We start from the raw sequence: 24,141 nt of genomic DNA, 5'->3' as shown, positions 1-24,141 counted from the left end.
CTTGAATTTTCTGGTGTCCTTTTCTACCTTTAATTCCTTTGGTAGGGCATTCCACCATGTTGGGGCAACTTTTAGGAACTCCTGTGATCCGTCCATGCTTCTCCCATAGCCATGCCCCCTTTTGGGATTCATGCATCAGAAGTGACAAGCACCACTTTATAGAATGCACCTACAAAGTTATGCCAATTAGCATAAATTATTAGATATTTGCTAATTATTGGCACTGATTGCCTTGTTAAACAATCAGTTATTGGCTGTGCACACCGATTTGTGCCATATATAGAATTTGGGCCTAAGTGCATCTGATTGTGGCACCTACTTCTTGGCACCAAATTATAGAATTTCTTCCTGTATTCAGGTTTTTCTGGTCATTTTGAAAATAGTGTGCATTTTACAGAAAGAGATCACATTATGTCAGAAAGAATGAACACTTTTTTTCCTGAGTTTATGCATGCAGAAATAGTTTGCTTATGCATGGTGGTCATACTATCAGAAAATAGTGCATACTCATAATTCAAAAATAGTATTCACCATTTCTATATAGTGCTCACTATTATCAGCAAACAACAAATGGGAGTTTTTGGTTCACTTTCATTTGAAAACTACATGCGATGACACAGGAACATAAGAACATAATAACTGCCATCTCCGGATCAGACCTTAGGTCCATCAAGTTTGGCGATCTGCCCTTGCGGAGGCCCAGCCAGGTGTAACCTGGTGAATCCTTAGTCACCCGTATCCTTCTATGCATCTTGCGAGGAGATGTGCATCTAACTTGCCCTTAAATCCCAGAACGGTGGGTTCCGCAGCAACCTCCACCGGGAGAGCGTTCCAGGTGTCCACCACTCGCTGTGTGAAGCAGAACTTCCTGGCATTTGTCCTGGGCTTGTCCCCCCTCAGCTTCAGTCCATGACCTCTCGTCCTAGTCACATTTGACATCGTAAATAACTTTTTTTCCTGCTCTATGTTGTCGATTCCTTTTAGTATTTTGAAAGTGGGGCATTTGCTCATATAAGAACAAGTTTAAGTGTTTTATGTTAAGATGTATGAGTAAAATGTGCTCTGTGGACTCAATTCCCCGGAGGGCTTTGTTTCTCCCAGAGAGCTAGGCTGTTTCCACAGAGCTGAAGCCCTACCCTTCTTTTCCAATATGAAAGAGAACTATTGCCATATTTGAGACACATGGCTGCATGAGAACCTTAGCATTGCTCTCCCACCAGGATTTTTTTTACCCTTTATTTCTAACAATCTACCACAGCTTGGATTCTCTATCTGAAGAACAGTGTTATTTCCACAAGGTGTGGACACACTCCTAGCTTGAATAGGAAAGCTGGTAGAGAGAGAAGATTCTGAGAGAGTTGAACTGCCTTGAAGTCATCAATTGTGAGTGTTTAGTCTTTATTTCATGTTAGTAAAGAAAGTTGCTCAACAAGTCTGGCTGGTAACACTAAGGGGTCCTTTTACTAAGGTGCAGTAGCTGATTTAGCGCACGCTAAAAATTAGCACGTGCTAAATGCTAATGCGTCCATTATATCCTATGGACACATTAGGGTTTAGCGCATGCTAATTTTTAGCGCACAATAAATTGGGTACCGCATCATAGTAAAAGGACCCCCAAGATTACAGAAGTAAGGGCTGAACATAAGAACATAAGAACATAAGAACTGCCATCTCCGGATCAGACCTTTGGTCCATCAAGTCCGGCGATCCGCAAACGCGGAGGCCCTGCCAGGTGTACACCTGGCATAATTTATAGTCCACCATATCTTTATATGCCTCTCTTAAGGAGAAATGCATCTAGTTTGCTCTTGAAGCCTAGGACGGTAGATTCCGCAATAATCTCCCCTGGGAGGGCATTCCAGGTGTCAACCACTCTCTGAGTGAAGCAGAACTTCCTGACATTAGTCCTGAACCTGTCCCCCCTTAGCTTCATTACATGTCCTCTAGTCCGTGTCAAATTGGACAATGTAAATAATCTTCTCTGCTCTATTTTGTCGATTCCTTTCAGTATTTTGAAGGTCTCGATCATATCCCCACGCAGTCTCCTTTTCTCAAGGGAGAACAATCCTAATGTTATAAGTCTATCCTCGTATTCCAGTTTCTCCATACCCTTCACCAGTTTTGTTGCTCGTCTCTGCACCCTCTCCAGCAGTTTTATATCCTTCTTTAGGTAGGGAGACCAATGTTGGACGCAGTATTCCAAGTGTGGTCTGACCATTGCCCTATAAAGCGGCATTATAACTTTCTCCGATCTACTCGAGATTCCTTTCTTTATCATGCCCAACATTCTATTTGCCTTCTTTGCTGCTGCCGCACATTGTGCCGACGGCTTCAGGGTCCTATCTATCAGTACACCCAGGTCCTTTTCTTGTTCACTCTTCCCCAGAGTTGCACCTGACATTGTATACTCGTATTCCTTATTCTTATTGCCTAAATGCATAACCTTGCATTTCTCCACATTGAACTTCATCTGCCATTTCTCCGCCCATGTTTCTAACCTACACAAGTCGCTCTGGAGTTCCTCTCTATCCTCCTGCGTTCTGATTGCCCGGCATAGTTTTGTATCGTCTGCAAACTTGATGATCTCACTGGATGTTCCTTCCTCCAGGTCATTGATATAAATATTAAAAAGGATCGGCCCAAGTACCGAGCCCTGGGGTACACCACTAGTCACTTTCTCCCAGTCGGAGAACTTCCCATTTATGCCCACTCTCTGCTTTCGGTTTTCCAGCCATTTGCCTATCCATCTTTGTATATCTCCCTCTATGCCATGGCTTTGTAGTTTCCTGAGAAGTCTTTCGTGTGGAACTTTGTCGAACGCTTTCTGGAAGTCCAAGTATATTATGTCCACCGGCTTCCCACTATCAATTTGCTCGTTCACGGTCTCAAAAAATTGGAGTAAATTCGTCAAACATGATTTCCCTTTCCTGAATCCATGTTGACTGGGTTTCATCAAGTCGTGTGCGTCCAAGTGCCGGACTATGCTATCCTTGATCAGTGCTTCAACCATCTTGCCGGGGACAGACGTAAGACTCACAGGCCTATAGTTGCCCGGTTCCCCTCTCGATCCTTTTTTGAAAATTGGCGTGACGTTTGCTATCCTCCAGTCGTCCGGTATCTGTCCAGTTCTGATTGTCAGGTTTGCAAGTTTTTGCAATAACTCTCCGATTTCAACCTTCAATTCCTTTAAGACTCTCGGGTGAATTCCATCCGGTCCAGGGGATTTGTCACTTTTAAGTTTGTCGATCTGATAGTATATCTGGTCTAAGTCCACTTCAACTGTGGTGAGGCTATCTTCTATTTCTCCTGCAAACACTTTCTCCGCTTCAGGTATTGTTGAGGTGTCCTCCTTCGTAAAGACGGACGCAAAGAAGGAATTTAGTTTGTCTGCGATTTGTTTATCTTCCTTGATGTACCCTTTTCGTCCCTCGTCGTCCAGGGGTCCCACTGCCTCTTTTGCAGGTTTTTTCCCTTTCACGTATCTAAAGAAGGGCTTGAAATTTTTGGCCTCCTGGGCTATTTTTTCCTCATATTCCTGTTTGGCATCCCTCACCGCCTTGTGACATTTCTTCTGATCATCTTTATGTTTGTTCCAGGCTTCGGTTGTCTTTATGCATTTCCATTTTTTGAAAGAGTCCTTCTTTTCTTTTATGGCTTCCTTCACCTGTATGGTAAGCCATGCCGGTTCTCTTTTGCTCTTTGTTCTCCGATCTTTGGAAATCCTCGGAATGTAGAGATCTTGTGCTTCTGTGATAGTATTTTTCAGTAGGGACCATGCCTGATCTACCGTTTCAAGTTTGTCCATCATCTTCTCGAGTCGTTTTTCTACCATGGCTCTCATGCGATCGTATTTACCCTTTTTAAAGTTTAAGGTGGTGGTTAAGGTTTTGGCATAATAGGAGATTCTTATAGTGCATGGCAACTCAGAGGAGTCTTTTTTTTCAGCACAAAAACCTGAGAACAAGACTGTACAATAAGCTGTATAGTGAGGTTTAGTCAGCACAACATATTCCATGCCATTGCAACAGCCAATCTCTAATATTCACAATGAATATATCCAGGGTATATTTGTATACATTGGTAACCAAATATATACATATTTACCTTATGTGTATTCATTGTGGACATCTTTAAAACCTGATTGGCTGTGGGATCAGCAGGACTGGTTTGGAAAGCCCTGATATAAGGCCTCTAGCAAACCTTAAAAGCGATTAGTAATATAAAATAATGTGTAACATATGATAGGGATTTTTTTTTAAGTTAATGATTCTTTCCTGTTTTATTTATAATTGCAACTATAAAAAATGCTTTCAAACAAAAAGGTCTTTCTAGAAATTATACTATTTATTCTGTATCGCTGGTATGGATAGCATTTATGTAGGGTTGATAAATATACTTGCACTGCTTTCAAGCTAAGGAACAGAATTCATTTTTCTTTCACAAGCAGGGTTGCTAGTCTTCTCTGGATTAATAAGATTATCTTTAACTTCTGAAGCAATTAGTATACTAATTGGTAAGAAGTTTTAATGCATGCGATAGGTCAATACTATGGGCCTCCAAAATCACCCAAGAGAGCTATTTCCATTGAGCACTTTTTTTTTTTTTTTAGTTTCAGATCTTTCAATGTATCTACAAATCAAGAAATATAGGGGCTTATTTATTAAAGTTCACTAAGAACAAGCATCAATGTAAATTATTAACTAACATTAGTGTGGGCCTTTTAAAGCAGTATTTACCAAGCCACCAATAGTTATCACATTAAAGCACTTTTAGCATGGATGATAACACAAAGCTGTAGAGAGCATCCGAGCAGAAAGATTACACATGGGAGTCAACATCTGACTGTCCTGCTTGGGCTTTCTTATCTAATCAATTTTTTGTCTCCTCCATTGGTGGTGAGAGCTTAATGCATTTCTTCCCTCCTCCTGCTATTAGTGCAATGCCTGAGAACCAGGAGAAATGAGTTTGATTCACTTTGCAGCTCCTTGTGACTCAGTCAAGTCACTTAACCCTCCACTGTCCCAGGTCGGGGTTACCAGATGTCCGGGAAAACCCAGACATGTCCTCTGTCCGGGACTGTCCGGTTGCCTGGATGGATTTCCAAAACCTGGCAGTTTGGATTTTGGAAAGGCTGAGCTCAGGGCCGCATCTGGGGGTGGGGGTGGGTTGGGAGGGGGCACCTCCAAGCATGTACAGTTGTGATGCGATGATGTCACATGCATGTGTGCAATGTCACCGTGTCGCATCTACGCAAGCTTGGAGGCCCTCTAGACGCGGCCTCGAACAACGAAGGTTTGTGCGGGAGTGTGACTGGGGGTGGAATGAGGTAGGGCTGAGGCAGGATGGGGTGGGGTGACTGAAGGTGGAATAGGGTAAGTGTGTTCTCTTTTTTTTAACTTTAAAAATCGGGTAACCCGATGGAGTGGGGAGTGACTGGGTTGGAACAGGGCGGGACAATGTGCTCTCTTTTTTACTTTAAAAATCTGGTAACCCTACCCCAGGTACAAAATAACTTCCCATAATATTATGGCTGGTAGTGGGCCGGGTGGTCTGTCAGACCCATACACCCTACCAACACAGGCACTAGGCTACACCTAGAGTGGCCCAATGGAACTGGAGTGCACTATTAAAACTCAGGCACTGAATTTAGTCCAAACTTCCACACTGGTTTATTGGCCTGGTTTAGAGCGCACCAGGTATACCTCTGAGCCAATCAAAGTCTATAACCATGTTCAGCGCACTCACTAGAACACATTAGTCTACTCAGCAACAATCAGTCCAAAATATAGCAATGTTCTTGGCAAAAATCAGTCCCAAATGGCAGCCTCTTTAGGCTAACCTCTCTTCTGGTTTTCTTAGACCGGCTACTTGGGCCATTGGCTTTGGGCTCCCACCAGGCCCAGGGAACTTGAACCCCTACCTTAGTGGATTTGAGTCTCTATTTTATTCCAGCATTGCTGGGAGCTCTTATGTAGTGCTCTCTCCTAAACTTTCCCAATAACAATCCCTCTCCCTCTTTGGGAATCTCCCTGCCTTCTATTGTATCAATAATCCATCACTGACTCACTTAGGCTCAGTGGGAAGGGAACCTATCTACCCTAGTCTAGATGGCCAAATCCCTTCCAAAGTTCCCCTTCTGACAGGCTTGAAATATCCTATGGTTTTTACATTACCCGGAAAAGGGGAGAACAAAAAGGTATATTCTAAACCCTTCTAAACCTGGGGCAGGGACCTACCTTCTTTCCCTTCTAGCCCATTATGACAGGCCCCCCAGTCTTAAAGTTGTTCAGGCTCCCTGGCCTCTTTAGCTTGGCTTTTGCCTGAGCTAGCTCTGGCATTACTAGCACAGCTTTGGGGAAAAAAGGGTATTAATCCCCTCCCCCACTGCAGCTTTCTCTATTAAGTATGACAAGGCAGGTTTCCTCAGAACTGCTAATTTTCACTAAACTTTTTCCCACTTTACAAGTAAACTTCTCTAGCATTTTACATTACTTAACTTTAGCCATCTCCTCCCAATCTAATATTCAGCAGTAACTTAAGCCAACAAATTAGTTACAGCAACATTCCTGAGTCACCTATCTTCCTTATTTAACTGGCTCCCAATTCATCTCAGACCCTTCCTCTGAGGTTACAAGAAAATCATCCCCAAGCTCCAAGAGCTTGTCTCCTGCTGAAACTCCTTCTCCTTCCTATGAACAAGAGAACATGTCCTCTTCCTGGATTTAAATAGAATAGCCTCTGACCTGCACCGGATCCTTGGCTTCAGAGGATTTGGTTCAGTCTTAGTTTCTCCGGCCCTTCTCACTTGGCTGCTTCTAGCAAGTGGCACTGGCCGCCTGCCTGCCTTCCTTTCCTCTATGTGTGTTGTGCAGCCCTCTTTCATCTGCATTCTCACCTGATTAATAATAATAATAACTTTATTCTTGTATACTGCCACACCACTTAGTTCTCGAGGACCTGTTGGGTGTGGCTAGTCTCCTGATTGGTTGGGGCTTACATTGATTGTTTGCTCTCACCAGAGCAACCTGCTGCCCACCATACCTGCTGCCCAGTGTGCTGGGGCATTCTCCCTGCCCCTCCTTCCTAATCTTAGATAGGACAGAAGGTGGTCCCTGGTTTTCTGTTGTATCCAAGCCCTCATAAAAGGATGAATAGGACTGGGTTGAGGAAACCCTTTTCCTCCCTACCTGATCTGGCTTCAGTTGCCTTGTACTGTTAACTCTGAGGCTAACTGTGGGCTTGTTAAGTCTTAGTATTTCCTTAGGGGCAGGGGCTGTTTCTTTAGAAACCTGGTCAGAACTAGAGATTTCTCTAACTTCAGGATTTACCCTGTCACAATATGTAGACCACTTTGTATCCATAGAAATATGATATATCAAATCACATCCCCTTTCCCTTTCTTCAAGTTTAAGCTGGGGGTTTTGTTCCTCTTGTTCTTCTATCCCCCAACACAGGGGTAGGCAATTCCGGTCCTCGAGAGCCGCAGCCAGGTCAGGTTTTCAGGATATCCACAATGAATATGTATGAGATGGATTTGCATGCACTGCCTCATTGAGATGCAAGTCTATCTTATGCATATTCATTATGGATATCCTGAAAACCTGACCTGTCTGCGGCTCTTGAGGACTGGAATTTCCTACCCCTGCACCAACATTTCTTTCTTATCCTTATCTCCCATGCCTTTGTGTTTGGTCATTATGGGCTAGATCAGACATGGGCAAATCCGGTCCTCGAGGGCTGGAATCCAATCGGGGGTTTCAGGATTTCCCCAATGAATATGCATTGAAAGCAGTGCATGCAAATAGATCTTATGCATATTCATTGGGGAAATCCTGAAAATCCGATTGGGTTCCGGCCCTCGAGGACCAGAGTTGCCCATGTCTGGGCTAGATTCACTAACCTCACGGATCTAATCCGATCCATTAGCAATCTGAACCGTGATGTTGCTAACTGTCCGATTCACGATGCAATCGCATGCAAATGGGGGCGATCGGAAACACGCCCCCAACTGACTGCACAGCGATCCCGATGCATGCGCAGACCATCTTCTTTGCCTGCGCATTCTTACAGAGCTTTTGAATTATTTTAATTTTTTAACTTTTTTACTTCACGAGCCCGTGGTTTTAACCCACTTTAAACCCGTGGTCCTCAGCAGTCGCTTATTTTTTGATCGGCCAGCCCACTCGGTGTCTCTCATTTTTTTTAGTGAATCGCTGCCTGCCTATATTTGCATGCCATTCCCCCTCATTTGCATGCGCGGATCAAATTGGGAGTAAGGTTAGTGAATTGGGCCGGGGTCGTTAAGTGATCGCAAAGTGGTCGGGTCAAGATCGGTGTCCTTAATGAATCTAGCCCTATTTTGGCTTATTTTGTGTTGCTCATTTTTGACAATTGCTATGATGGTTATTAACCACCTTGATGCTTTGACAAATTGCAGTTTAAAACAATACAGTAACAAATAAATAAAATTTCAGATTTAGGACAAATAGGACAGAAGAGAGAAGAGATCTTTAGAGCCTTTCTGCAGCACTGAATATGTCATTTGGGGTGGGGTATGGCCTCGCAGGAGTGGTGCATGATGGAAGAGTATATCAGGGTCAAGAGTCTCTATGAAGCTCTTAAAAGGAGCTTTATTAATTTGGATAAGGGGACAGAGTAAATGGTCATTTTGTCAAAAGTGAGGCCACTATTCATGGGGTGTGGGGGACAAGAAGGATTAATTATTCCTTATGCTCCTACATGGACACTTTGTTCTAGCCAACGTGTGTGGCGCAGAAGTTGGAACTACAGCCTTAGCATCCTAGGATTGTGGGTTCAAACCCCGCATGACTCCTTGTGACCCTGGGCACGTCACTCAGTCCCCCATAGCCCCAGGTACATTAGATCAATTGTGAGCCCACTGGGACAGATAGGGAAAATGTTTGAGGTATCTGATTGTAAAAAACGATTAGATAACCTTGATAGACAGTATATAAAAACCTAATAAACTTGATATCTCCTAATCTTACCTTCCACTCATCACATTACCTATGATACCACCAGAAATAGCCCCTACATTACAGAATGCCCTCCCGACATATCTTCTCCATGAAACCTCTCTAGTCAAATTCAAAGCCTTTCTATTCAAAGACGCATATGATATGATATAGTAGCCTATTTTAGAACACCTTCATTTTACAGCCTGCAACATGGAATTGCCTATACTAACCCCCTGCCCTCTTTCCTCATGTTATTTCCCCTTGTTTTCTTTCCTATCAGAACGACGGCACTGAACTTCCGAAAAGGAAATTACGAAGGGATGAACCTTATGGTGGGGAAGAAGATTAAGAAGAGGATAAGCACTGTAAAAACGCTAGAGTAAGCACGGTCCCTTTTTAAGGACACAGTCACCGAGGAACAAAATCTATATATACCATGTATCAATAAGGGATCCAAGAGGAAAAAGAACAAGGAACCGGCGTGGATCACTGTAGCGGTGAAGAAAGCGATCAGAGACAGGAAGACTTCGTTTAAGGAATGGAAAAGTTAAAAAACGGACAAAAACTGGAAAAAGCACAAACATCAAAGCAGGTACCATAAGGAGGCAAAAGGGGCCAAAAGAGACTACGAGGAAAAAATAGCCAAGGAGGCAAAAAACTTCAAGCCGTTCTTTTCATATATTAAGGGGAAACGACCCACGAAGGAAGCGGTGGGGCCATTGGATGACCATGGAATAAAGGGAGTGCTAAAGGAGGACAAAGCCATTGCCAACAAACCGAACACATTTTTTGTGTCTATATTTATTGAAGAGGATATGCACAACATACCGGAAGCCGATAGGCTATACGTAGGAAATGAAGACAGGAAACTGACAGGGTTGATGGTCAGTCTAGAATAGATAACCAGGCAGATTGATAGGCTTAAATACGATAAATCTCCTGGACCGGATGGCATCCATCTGAGGGTAATCAAGGAACTGAAAGGGGCTATAGCTGAACTGCTTCAACTAATAGCCAATCTGTCGTTCAAATAAGGAAAGATTCCGGAAGACTGGAAAGTGGCAAATGTTACTCCAACAAGAAAGGTTTGAGGAGAGATCCGGGAAACTACTGACCGGTGAGTCTGACCTCAGTACCGGGAAAGATGGTAGGGGTGCTGATAAAGCACCGCATCATTGGTCACCTTGACGGACATAATCTGATGAGGACCAGCCAGCACGGCTTCAGCAAAGGAAGATCTTGCTTGACAAACTTGCTGCACTTTTTTGAGGGAGTAAACAGGCAGATAGACAAGGGTGACCCGGTCGACATTGTATATCTGGATTTTCAGAAGGCATTCGACAAGGTTCCGCATGAACGACTACTTCAAAAAATTGTGAACCATGGAATTGAGGGTGAAATACTCACATGGATTAAAAACTGGCTGGCGGATAGGAAAAGAGAGAGAGTGGGGGTAAATGGATAATACTCGAACTGGAAAAGTGTCACGAGTGGAGTGGCGAAGGGTTTGGTGCTTGGACCCGTACTCTTCAACATATTTATAAATGACCTGGAAATTGGTACGACGAGTGAGGTGATTAAATTTGCAAACGATACGAAGTTTTTCAGAGTAGTAAAGATGCAGGAGGATTGCGAAGACCTGCAACATGACATAAACACGCTCGATAAGTGTAAGGCGATGCATGTCAGTAACAAAAATCTTATACACAAATATAGGATGTCCAGTGCAGTACTTGGAGAGAACCCCCAGGAAAGAGACTTGGAAGTACTGGTCAACAAGTCAATGAAGCCTTCCTTACAATGTGCAGCGGTGGCGAAAAGGGCAAACAGAATGCTAGGAATAATTAAGAAGGGGATCATGAACAGATTGGAGAAGGTTATCATGCCACTGTACCGAGCCATGGTACGCCCTCATCTGGAATACTGCGTCCAGCACTGGTCGTCGTACATGAAGAAGGACACAGTACTACTCAAAAGGATCCAGAGAAGAGTGACTAAAATGGTTAAGGGGCTGGAGGAGTTGCTGTACAGTGAGAGGTTAGAGAAACTGGGCCTCTTATCCCTTAAAAAGAGGAGACTGAGAGGGGACATGATCAAAACATTCAAGATAATGAAGGGAATAGACTTAGTAGATAAAGACAGGTTGTTCACCCTCTCCAAGGTAGGGAGAACGAGAGGGCACTCTCTAAAGTTAAAAAGGGATAGATTCCATACAAATGTAAGGAAGTTCACCCAGAGAGTGGTGGATAACTGGAACACTCTTCTGGAGGCTGTTATAGGGGAAAACACCTTCCAGGGATTCAAGAAAAAGTTAGACAAGTTCCTACTGAACCAGAACGTAAGCAGATAAGGCTAGACTCAGGGCACTGGTCTTTGACCTAAGGGCCACTGCGTGAGCAGACTGCTGGGCACAATGGACCACTGGTCTGACCAAGTAGTGGCAATTCTTATGTTCTTATAGTTCCTCCCCTTTTCCCTCTATCTGTCATTTTGTCTTACTGTATCCTTCTTAAGCTCCTCTCTTTGTTTCTATTCCTGTTTTGTTTAGTTACTATTGATTTCATATGCCCCCTTTGTTTTTTTTAATTGTACACCACTCAGACATTTGATGTGCGGTATATCAAGACTAAAATAAACCTGGAAACTTGAAGGATAATGGTAAGTGTAATGGCCTTTCTGTGGTACAAGCAAAGTGGTTTACATTTATTACAGTATATGCAGGTACTTTAAGAGGAAGATCAGACCACAAATAGCCTTTTAAACTTGGGGGGTAGGGATGTGAGGGTTACTTTGGGTCATTAGGGAGTCTTCAAAGTTGGAGCACAGGTTATTTCAGGTCCAAAACAGGGAGAGACCTGGAAGGGCATCAGAATGGTCTGCCAGCATCCTCATTGATATTTAAATTCATCTTTTAACAGGTAGTTAACTTTAGCATTAAAAAGAATATTTGTGTAAATTGCATGAATAAAGAGGAGAGGCGGAGTAGAACTTTTCTGAGTCTGACTTCACCCAACTACTCCTTGCCTTTGTCCTCTCATGCATGGACTATTGCAATGCGCTATTCATTGGACTCACAGCGATGAATATACAACGTCCAGGGTGTACAAAATGCAGCAATCAGGCTTCTAAAAAACCTCCATGCCCATGATCCTGTCTTCCAAGCTCTATCATTGGCTGCTCATAACCAAACGTTGTTCCTGATGCTAGTGTTCAAATCCTTGTACAACATGGAGTCAGGCTATATGACAATCAAGCTTCCTCCATATGTGCCAACAAGTCCCTCTGCTCCCAGGATGAAATACGTCCCCTTGTCGTGCCTTTCAGTTGCAAACTGCCAAACAACATTCCTACTCCCACTTCATACCAAACCACTGGAATCAACTGCCCCCAAGGATCAGATTCCTTGAAGGACTCCTGAACTTTAGGAAAGCAATAAAAACACACCTCTTCACCTAACTCCCCTGCCTACAGCCGGTGAATTACAAAGAAATGTATATTGGTACTAGATCCTCAGTATGCGTCACCTTAGGATAAAAACTTGTTTTGAAAATCTTGCACTGTAACTATGGCAAATTGTAACCTGTAAACTGTATGTTATATATATTGGTATTAGATCCCTAGTATGTGTCGAGTGTTTAAATTTTCCACACGATTTAAATAATATATATAAAGGATAATGCTTTATTGAGTTGAAGTGTTTTTAGCAATTTAGGCATGATCGTTTATATTAAGCCTTGGTTGTTTTCTCCTTCCTTGGCCAATATTGTACTGACTCCTATTCCAAAGTCACTGGCCTAGACCTGATTCAAATAGCCAATTTTAGACTAGTTGTCAACATACCCTTTTTTTTTTTTTTACTAAGCTGATAAAGAGGTTTTGGTAGGTTCCCAATTTTCTATCTATGTTGAAAATTTTGATTGACTGTAGCCTTCTCAATATGATTCCAGATGCTTTCAAAGCACCAAAAGTCTGTTAATTACATTGACTTCAGAGGTTCTGTTATCCCATTCTGAACCCCTTTTTGGAATAATGCAGATGGCTCTGTGGCTATCATCAGTACTCACACCTAAATTGTTTATTGCTCACAATACAGAATTTGCTGTACTGCTCTATCTAAATCAGGGGTGTCAAACTCAATCTCATAAGGGGCCGAAATCTAAAACTTAGGTTAAGTCGTGGGCCAAATTTTTTATTAAGATACTTAGGGGTCCTTTTATTAAGGTACGCTAACCGATTTAATGCACGCCAAATGCACAACTTAATAAAAGTACCCCTTAGTCTTAGTAGAAGTATAGGGTTACAATCTCTCCAACCCCACGCCGGCTCTGTAATGTAAACAAAATAAATTTAAAAAACTTTTCCTCTTTCTTTTAGGTCCTAGTTCATGCCTGCTGTCTAACACCAGCTCTGGCAGGATACACATTTCAAATCTGACATATTGTAATCACAACACAGAAAATAAAATTATTTTTTCTACCTTTTGTTGTCTGATCGTTATTCAAATTATGTTGTGGCATCAGGCTCTGGTTGTCTTCTGATAACTCGCTTGCCAGGGTCTCCTTCTTTCTTCTTCCCTTCCATTTCCCTTCCCTCCCCCGGAGGGCTGGCATCTCCCTTTTTCCTCATCTCAGTTTTCTGCCCACAGAATTTTCCTGCCTATTTCCGCGCTTCCCCTTCCTAACTCCGCTCTGGAAAGTTTCCCTGGGCATACCAGACACTGTTCCCTTCAGCAAGGATAGTGCAAGGATCGAAAGCTGGCCGACAATCTACCCAGTGCTCACCACAGTAAACAGGTCTGTACTCACTCCAGCGTCGACTCACACCCGGTAGCGTGCGACCGCAACTCCTAGCAGCAGCTCCAACCCCTCACAGTCACAATCACACACAAGCCCCATTGTCTTCTCACTCCTCCCTCTTTCCGACTCAACCAGCCATACTTTCCCGCTTTCCCCCCACAACACAAAAGCAGCCTTCAGAGGATCGCCGGTCAGCTGTAGCGATCCTAGCAGGCTGCCGTCGGCCTCCGCAGCACGTTCCCTCTGCCATGGTCCTGCTCCTCCTCTGATATACAGGACCAAAGCTAGGATCGCTACAGCTGACCATCGATCCTCTCTACAGGCTGCTTTAATGTGAGACTGGGAACCACGTGAACCTATAGCTGATACGGTGCTTGTACTGGCAGGCCAGCTTAAGTGCAAAGTTTAAATTATCTGGCAGGCCAAATTTTATTACACCGTGGGACAGATTTGGCTTGCGGGCCAGAGTTTGACATGTCTGATCTAAATGAAAGCCAAAATGGTGTACAAAAGTAATGAAATCATATGGAATAAGAATACCATACAATTGATAGGATAGACCTGAATTATCCATTCATAACTGAAAAGTAGAGCAAATAAAGAAAACCAGTTAATGCTAATGCTAATGGTAAGAACATAAGAATTGCCATACTGGGACAGACTGAAGGTCCATCAAACTAAACTAAACTAAACTAAACCTTAAGTTTATATACCGCATCCTCTCCACGGAAGTGGAGCTCGGCACGCTTTACAAGAACTTAAAATATAAGAGGAGAAAGGAAAAGGTTTACATGAGCTTATATAGAGAATGGAAGAGTAAGGGGGAAAATAGAATTACATGTTAGAGAAGAGCTTGAGTGTGAAAAACAGGGTTTAAAGAAGTTTTTAAAGGGTTTAATGGAGCAGAGAGGATCTGGGAGGAAATATCTGTGTTTTTTTTATTTTGAGAAGTATGGTTTGTGTATTGTTTGTATTGGTGCAGTTTTGAGGTTTTCTGTTGCTAATTTCCTGCACAGGTCTGCTGTCCTAGTGCAGAGATCAGCATGAGCTGTCTGAACATTCTAACTGTGAGGAGGTGTTTTGGCTTGTGCGGCTTTTGTGAAGGTAATTATAGTTGATTTTATTGAATTTTGAATAAGAATTGTAAGTTGTGGTTGAAGTTGAGGTTTGATTCATAGATTCTGGTAATTTCCAAAGCTGAAATATTTCTTGTTGATGGATGTGAAGAACTGTTTTATCTGTGAGACTATTGGGTGTTAGAAATAGTCTGTGAGATTTCTGTGTAATGTCATGAGGGAATATTGGTGAAGAAAATTTGATAAACTATTTTGGAAGTTTTTTAATATCTTCTGTAAAATTTATTGAGACTGGGTTTTATTTGTGTTTTGAGATATAGGAAATTTAGGTGATTTTAGAAATAGGAAATTCTGGGGAGGGAAAAAGTATAGGGAACATCAATTATCTATTTTTTTCCTAGCTTAGAAAGTATATTTAGACAATTTGGGGTTATTAGATTAGGATAGGGCTTTCCCTTATTGGTTTGTTTAAGTCAGAGTAGTAGGTTGGTTCCAGCAAGAGAGAGTCTGCTAGCAAGAGATTCTGCTAGCAACAGCACGCCTACATGGTACCCCTACATAGCAAGAACATAAAGCCTCAAATACCCAAATCTGAGGAAAAAGAAGAACTTTACAGAGGGGAAGTAGAATCTCTTTGCTTAGATTTGATTTACAGCATTCGTTTATTAAATTTTATTTCTATATTCAATTTTGAATCCTTAGTGCTTCTTTATATTTATTATATTATATGTTTAAAAACTATTTTTATTCCAAGATTATACCATATTATTATATATTATTATTTTGTTTATGTAATTCACCCCTTCTCCTGGGGAAAGATATCAATTTAACCCTCGGTGTGCACGACTACTAAACAAATCTTATTTCAAGAGGGATACCTTTTACCTCAGTCTGAGAAGGAGGGGGTTACATTATATATAGAATGGAAGAGTAAGGGGGAAAATAGAATTACATGTTAGAGAAGAGCCAAGTTTTCAGTTGCTTGCGGAATAGTTGGAGAGAGCCCAGGTTCCGCAACGGGATAGTAAGGTCGTTCCAGAGACCTGTGATTTTGAAGAGAAGAGATTTTCCCAGTATCCTGTTTCCAACAGTGACCAAAACAGGTCCCAAGTACCTAGCTAGATCCCAAGTAGTAAAACAGATTTTATGCTGCTTATCCTAGGAATAAACAGTGGATTCTCCCAAATCATCTCAATAATGGCCTATGGACTTCTCTTATAAAGCGCTATATCTCCTACTAGATTCAAAGCGGTGTACAAAAAATTATAAAAATTTACAAAGGGTGTTTAAGACCAAAAATATTGAAAATTATAAATACTATTGCTAAACATCATGGTTTGAGTGAAGCCCATTATTCAAAGAGAAAGGTTTTTAGTAATTTATGAAATATGCAATAGGTAGGTGTAATTCTAATTAGCACTGGAAGATCATTCCAGATTTTAGCACTCAGGTTTTGAAAGGTGCGTTCATGATGTATTTTATATTTAACAGATTTTAATGATGGGTATATTAAGACTTAATATACCCATCATTAAAATCTGTCAAATATAAAACACTTCTTTGGACTTTGCTCTTGTGAAGTTTCATGGTGCCTGCATTATGAAGTAGAAGATAGCTTGCACTTAATGATGATGAACTTTAGCCAGCCAGTGCCTTAAAAAATAATGCAAGCAAATTTGAATTTGATCCTACATTGAACTGGTAACCAGTGCAGATCATGAAGTGCAGGAGTTATTCTGTCAAATCGTTTTAGCTCACTAATTACTGCAGTCGTATTTTGCAAGAGCTGAATTCTGTACAGAAGTTTCTTTGTGATGCTCTCATAAAGGCCCTCTTTTACTAAGCTGCGGTAGAGGTTTCTACCACAGCCTGGAGTACTAAATGCTCCAACGCTCATAGGAATTCTGTGAGCCTCAGAGCAATTAGCGCTCCATGCGTAGTAAAAAGGGGGGGGGGGAGGGGGGATAGTGAATTACAGTAGTCAGAGACAACAATATAGCTTGAGTTATTGTGCAAAAGCTAATGTGGTTTAAAGATGTTTTAATACTTAACAGGCATAACTTATGGAAAACCTTCCTAACAAAGAAATGTACCTGATTCTTTATAGTGAGTCCCAAGTCTAGTATAAACAGATCTTAGGCATTACCATGTCCTCTAGACCAGTGGTTCCCAACCCTGACCTGGAGGACCACCAGCCCAATCGGGATTTCAGGCTAACCCTAATGAATATGCATGAGAGAGATTTGCATATAATGGAAGTGATAGGCATGCAAATCTGTTCCTTGGATATTCATTAGGGCTAGCCTGAAAACCCGATTAGCCTGGTGGTCCTCCAGGACAGGGTTGGGAACCACTGGTCTAGACGCTCCAGAAACCTACCATGTAGCATAAGGCATAACACCATATGACAGTTTTAAAATAATGCACTTTGAGATTTAAACAAAGAAATTGACTGCTCTGACCTGTTATAAAGTGACAGGTCATTCCAAAGACTTGGGGCCATGAAGATAAAGGTCCTGGTTGATTCACAGTATAACCTTCTTTGATGACAGGAGTATAAGACAATAGGTGCTGAGGGAATATAGACAGGCAGTAAGTGTTTATGATATGGTAAGTGGTGATAAATGCTAGAGAGCATCTAAATGATAGGTTTAAAAGTGAGATAAAGAATCTGATATAGGATAGCATGTCAATGTAGGGAACATTGCAATGGAGTGCCGTAATCATTTTTACAAGTATGACATGAATGCTGGTTAACTGTGGAAATAATGTAAGGAACGAAAATGCTAAAGAATTAAGAACCCCAGTTTAAGAATTTGAGACATTTGTTCCTGAAATGACAAACTGGAGTCAAATATGACCCCCCCTTCGAAGCGCGATCCAAGATGGTGTTTTAGGGCAGATGATGTGTGAGGAGCAATAGTGGCTAACCTGCAGTTTCTTTTATTCCTGGAAGCCGGTGAGCTCCGGCTAATTTGCTTTTTCTTTTGGGCACGTTTAGCGCTATAGCAGGGGTAGGCAATTCCAGTCCTCGAGAGCCAGAGCCAGGTCTGGTTTTCAGAATATCCACAATGAATATGTATGAGATGGATTTGCATGCAGTGCCTCCTTGAGATGCAAATCTATCTCATGCATATTTATTGTGGATATACTGAAATCCTGACCTGGCTCTTGTTCTCGAGGACTGGAATTGCCTACCACTGCGCTATAGGACCAAGCGCGAAAATGCGACCCAGTTAATTTGGGGAAGAGGAAGGGAGCAACCTGGCCGACTTCATTCAGATGACGCTGGATCAAGGAATTACCCACCAGATGAGGGAGACACCCCCGACTTCGGAAGGAACGCAGAGTGTGGAGGATTCCCTCAGTGATGATCGGTTTCCTTAAGCCTGATCCAGGGGCGAACTCCTGTTCAACCCGGAAGTGGAAGCCCTGAATAGACCGTGGCAAATCAATCAGCCCAAGAAGGCATCTCACTGATGAGCCCCAAAGGAGCAGAGGGAAAAGAAGTAGTGGTGCAGGAAAGATCCCCCACTGGAGCCCAGGCATCGGTAGTCAAGGCAGTGGCTAGTGAAAGCCCAATTTCTGTAAGTAACACCATTCAATTTGGACAGTTGATTAAGCCCACAGTAGTTAACTTAGAGGAACTATGGAGGGCTATAGTAGTCATGGACTCTAACCTACAGAAGGCAATGACTAAATGAAAAATGCTAAAAGATCAGGGAGACATTATTAAGAGGCATGAATATCAGATAACTCAAATAAAAAATATAGAAATGGAGATTAATAAAGAAAGATCTTTTAGCCAAAAGAAATTGGAATATATGGAAAATAAACAGAGAAGAAATAATCTAAGACTCTTAAATTTTTCAAACCCTCCAGTAATATCTCCACTTGAAATGGCCCGGAAATATATGAAGGAAGTTTTAATGATTCCACAAGAAAATCTACTACCTATTCCTACTGTCCAACATATATCTCTGAGAAAGAAACAGAATAGTTCAACTCCTACTGAAAAGCCAGCATTGCAAGAGCAAGGAATGGACTTAACAAATTTATTGGAGAACTCCCTTGAAGTGGTCACGGAAAGAACTATCCTCCTGATGACATTTGCTGTGGAGCATGATAGAGATTTAATCTTCAGACTTTATTTTAGAAATATGAATGAAAAGTTTTTTGTTTCGGCCAATCGTATTTTCCCTGATATTGCTCAAGTCACACAGAAGAGGAGAAAAGATTTTTTGCTTTATAAGTCCAGGGTTTTAGCCCTAGGTGCATCTTTTATTTTGAAATTTCTGGCAAAGTGTTACTTTTCATGACAGGGGAAAAATTTCTTATTTTTCAAACCAAAACAATGATAGCTCGTCCTGCAGTTTAAATTGGCTGCCCTTATGATTGAAAATAAATAAAACTTTATTGAACTAAAAAAAATTGTTATGTATTTCTGGATATGATAATTCTAATACTTGGATCACTATTATTGTGGACTAAATAAGGAATAATTATTTTCTATCCTAAATCACTGGTTTAAGTGATGTTAGGTTTATATTTTCTTTGAATTATTATTACAAATCTGTATGCAAGTATTTGATTTTCTTGTTTGAAATTTGAAAAACTGAATAAATAAAAATAAAAAATGACCCCCTTCTATAGAGATATAGAAAAGAAGGAACCAATTGAATATATAAACCAAACAATACCAGGGTAATAGAATGATGCTGGATTATGACCATGAAGTCAAGAAGTAACACTTTTTTTCTATATTGCGAACAAGTTTATGAGAATCTAACCATTACGATAAAGCTGTGAGATATTGTTGCAACAGCTGAAAATTGATGGAAGCAGGGGAGATGGGGAAAAATATTATCCACGTAGGAGAGTGTGGCGTAGTGGTTAGAGCTACAGCCTCAACATCCTCAGGTTGTGGGTTCAAACCCATATCTGCTCGTTGTGACCCTTGGCAAGTCGCTTAATTCTCCACTGTCCCAAGTACTTTAGATAGACTGTGAGCTTACAGGGACAGATAGAGAAAATGCTTGAGCAACTGATTTGTAACCCATTCTGAGCTCCTTTAGGGATGACGGGCTAAAAAGATAAATAAATAAAATGCTCTAATATTGAAACTGCGGACTAATATTGCTGATGGACTCATAAAGCCATTAAAAAGTAGACGTGAAAGGATAGAACATTGAGGAAAACAGTAGGCAGTGGCGTACCTAGGGGGGGGCGGGGGGGGGCGGGCCGCCCCGGGTACCAGCCCTAAGGGGGTGTTCCCGGCCTTGCCGTTCAGTCCCCCGCCACCCCTGAAGGACCGCTCGCCCCACTGACCTTCCTGCACCACCTGTGAAGCAGCCCGCAGCAGGATCGCGAAGTCAGTGTCAGCATCCCTGCGCTGCTTCCTGCGCCGCGATCCCGCCCCTCCTCTGACGTCAGAGGAGGGGCGGGACCGTGGCGCAGGAAGCAGCGCAGTGATCGCTGACGCTGACTTCGCGATCCTGCTGCGGCTGCTTCATAGGTGGTGCGGGGAGGCCAGGGGGGCGAGCGGTCCTTCTGGGTGGGTCGGGGCATCAGGCCTTCAGGGTGGGGCGGGCGGGCAGGCAAGCAGGCTTTCAAGGGGGAGGGGGTGACAGGCAGGCAGGCAGGCCTTCAAGGGGGGACAGGCCTTCGGGGGGGGGGGTGCAGACCTTCAAGGGAGTGCAGGCCTTCAAGGGGGTGCAGGCCTTCAAGGGGGGACAGGCCTTCAAGGGGGGGACAGGCCTACAAGGGGGTGGGACAGGCCTTCAAGGGGGGGAGCAGACCTTCAAGGGAGTGCAGGCCTTCGGGGGGGGGGTGCAGTCCTTCAAGGGGGTGCAGGCCTTCAAGGGGGGAAAGGCAGGCAGGCAGGCCTTCAAGGGGGGGACAGGCCTACAAGGGGGGGGAGAAGCTACAAGGGGGTGGTACAAGCCTTCAAGTGGGGGACAGGCCTTCGGGGGGGGGGGTGCAGACCTTCAAGGGAGTGCAGGCCTTCGAGGGGGGTGGTGCAGGCCTTCAAGGGGGGGAAAGGCAGGCAGGCAGGCCTTAAAGGGGGGACAGGCCTACAAGGGGGTGGGACAGGCCTTCAAGTGGGGGACAGGCCTTCGGGGGGGTGCAGACCTTCAAGGGAGTGCAGGCCTTCGGGAGGGGGTGCAGGCCTTCAGGGGGGTGCAGGCCTTCAGGAGGTACAGACCTTCGGGGGGGTGCAGGCCTTTGGGGTGGGTGCAGGCCTTTGGGGTGGGTGCAGGCATTCGGGGTGGGTGCAGGCCTTCAGGGGGGGAAAGACCTTCGGGTGGGGGGTACAATCCTTCGGGGAGGGTGCAGGCCTTCAGGTGTGGGGTTTAGGCCTTCAGAGGGGGACAGACCTTTGGGTGGAAGGTAAAGTCCTTCGGGGGGGTGCAGGCCTTCAGGGGTGGGGTGTAGCCCTTCGGAGGGGGGACAGACCTTCGGGGGAGGGGGGGTCCTGGTGTAAAAGTACACAGAGGGAGAGAGGGAAGGGGGGTTCAAAGATACGTGCATATGCCAGACTTTGGGGGTTAGAAATAATGGGTCTAAAAACAGAGGAGTGGGAGAGAGATGGTGCATAATGGGATTTAGGGAGGGAAGGAACAGAAAGGGAGAGAACTTGGAAACAGGGGATGGTGTGGAGGGGGGATAGAGATACTGGATAGGAGGATAGTTGGGAACAGAAAGGGAGAGATGGTGGATCCTGGGGTGGTGGGGAGTTGAGAAAAGGTGAATCTGTGGATCGAGACAAAAAAAGGAAAGATGCCAGATCTCCGGGAGAGGGAAGGGAAACGGAAGGGGAGGACAGAGATGGCAGACGGATGGTTAGCACGGAGAAAGGAGACCCTGGCAAGCAAGACAACAAGAGCCTGGGACCAACAAGATTTGAATATTGACCAGAGAACAAAAGGTAGAAAAAATAATTTTATTTTCTGTTTTGTGATTACAATATGTTAGATTTGAAAAGTGTACATGAGACAGCTTGAAATGGGAACTTTTCTATTTTTGTGAATGGCAAGGCTGAGTTCAGTTAAAATATATGCTTTATAAGAAAATATAATAATGTGTTTTATAAAGTTTATAAGCATTGCTGGCATACTCGGTGAGGTGTTCCTAGTGTTGGTGGTGGTGGTAGCATGTCAGTGTGTTGAGAGGAAGAGGTAGTCTGGGAAATTCTGCTGAGCAAACTCTGGGCCCATTTCCACCCCCAGTTAGTCCACTCCACTCAACTGGTTCACACACTGAGTGGGTCTTTGGGTGTTATTTCTGGGTAGTTGTTTTAGAATCTCTTCCAGTGGTTTGTCAGTATCTCCTTCTGGTCCAAGGAAGGAAACTTTGTCAACCTTAGCATTGACCTTCAGAATATGTTTGTAACAGCGCTGCTTGTGTGGCATTAGGCTATGTAGTGATCGAAAGAAAAAAACAGACCTTTGCACATTTTTGCACTATATGGTGGGTGTATGAGGAGATTCACATTTCCTGCACAGCTAAGTCCATGTGAAATTACCTTGTGCTGTATTTGACATCTAGCAAGGTCTCTGTTTGAAAGGAAAGATCTAAACTTAAAAACGTGCAGACTGATTACCACTAGAGGATGAAGATGAAGAAAAGGACGAAATATCTGAGCTCCCTGCTCCCTGATATGTTGTACCATCTGTGTCGATGTTGTTCATCCAGGGATAAATTTTGTGATGGATGTAATCATTTTCATCGCGTTTAAATTTGCGAAGTTTACCTTTTTTCAAACTTTCTCTAAAGGCCTCCATTTCCTCATTTAATTTTTTATTTTTTAAAACTGCTTGTAAAATCCTGGTCAGAATTAGTAGTTTTTAATGCAGTGATATTTTTATCTAATTCTGTTTTGTTAATGTTAATTTCTTTTAAACTGTTCTCGATAATTAAAAGCATCAAGTCCAGAGCACACTTGTTGAGGATCTTATTCCAAGTGTCTAAAAAGGACGTGTCAGTTTTGAAAATCTGTGGAGCCTTTAGGATTCTCAATCCTCTGGGAATGCGTTCTTTTTTGCAGTATTCAATCAACATGTCACTGTTGACTTCCATACTGATAATGGATTTAAATAATTTTTGAACATCAAACCATGCTGGAGATTGGGGGTCTACCAGAGAAGGTAAATCAAATTGAGTGGGCACATCAATGAGTTTTCCTGCTCGGTCTGAGGTAAAACTGAAGACGGACTTCCATCCTTCCAAAGACATTGTTCGCTAAGTGCAAAAACTAAATTGAACCAATGTACTTAGTCTAAATAATCCAAAGATAAACAAAAAAATAGACTAGTAGAACTTAAGGTTTAAGATACCAAAAGTATTAGTGTACTCTCAGATACCCGTCTCTTAGATCAATGAAGTTTTCACTAAGGTTGTATATACGGGTTCAGATATCAATCATTGAGTACCGAAATTGCAAATAATATTGTGAAGTGCTATAAAGTGCTGTAAAGTGCTAAATAAACTCAAAATAAGTATGAAAATAAATCTATTGCACTTATCTTAATGCACCCAATACACCCTACGGGACCCGTTTCACCCGAATTGGGCTTCTTCAGGGGTCAAATTTCTGAAAATAAATACATAAATGAAAAAAGGATATTAGATATTTCTTAAACCTTTAAGAATAAAACTTTTGAGAATAAAACATGTGAGCGTGCCTACAATAATAAAATCTTAAAATATATAAGAATGAACTTACTTGTGCTGTCTCGAGTTAACAAGACAAAAAATGGCGCTTTAGCATCAGAGACGCCGACGCATGCGCTGTTATAAGCTATCTAATTACTCTATGCGCATGCGTAAAAGATACCATGTGAATAAAATTTTGTTTGAAAATATGCGTATCAGTGATGATCTTAGTTAGGAAATTCAATAAAATACTCTCCAATCTATATTGTTGTTAAGACCCTTAGGCGACATGGTTTGTAGTCTATAAATCCACCTAATTTCTTTTTGAGCAAGTCGTTTTCTTCTATCTCCCCCTCTGATGTTACTTTCCTCTTTGTCAATACAAAAATATTTGAGATCCTCAAATTTGTGTTTTGCAATGAAGCAATGTTCTACGAGAGGAGCTGTCATCCTATTGTGTTTTATGTTGGATTTGTGTTCAATGATGCGTGTTTTAAAGCATCTGGTCGTCATACCCACATATATCTTTTACCTAACGGTTTCCATAAATGTGGCCGTTGCAGCATTTGTGCTTTGACTATCACACAAAATTCTTTCACCAACCCGTCAGACGGAAAAACATATCCAATTAAAAAA

At 42.6% G+C, this 24,141-nt stretch overlaps 1 protein-coding gene across 4 annotated transcripts in view; it reads right to left on the bottom strand.

Moving 5' to 3' along the window:
- OLFM3 (olfactomedin 3) overlaps positions 1-24,141 on the bottom strand; it is a 459,853-nt gene that overhangs the window by 146,960 nt on the left and 288,752 nt on the right. Inside the window, exon 1 of one of the 4 annotated variants that reach the window (XM_033916524.1) lies at positions 6,744-6,845. The exons of the other annotated variants lie outside the window; for them this stretch is intronic. The gene's annotated coding sequence lies outside the window, so the exon portion shown is untranslated. Of the gene's footprint in view, positions 1-6,743; positions 6,846-24,141 lie in introns of those variants that run through there. 4 annotated transcript variants of the gene reach the window in all.

Source organism: Geotrypetes seraphini, chromosome 12, assembly GCF_902459505.1.
Source record: "Geotrypetes seraphini chromosome 12, aGeoSer1.1, whole genome shotgun sequence".
Lineage (NCBI taxonomy): Eukaryota > Metazoa > Chordata > Amphibia > Gymnophiona > Dermophiidae > Geotrypetes > Geotrypetes seraphini.
This window is presented reverse-complemented; position numbering and strand designations above follow the sequence as displayed.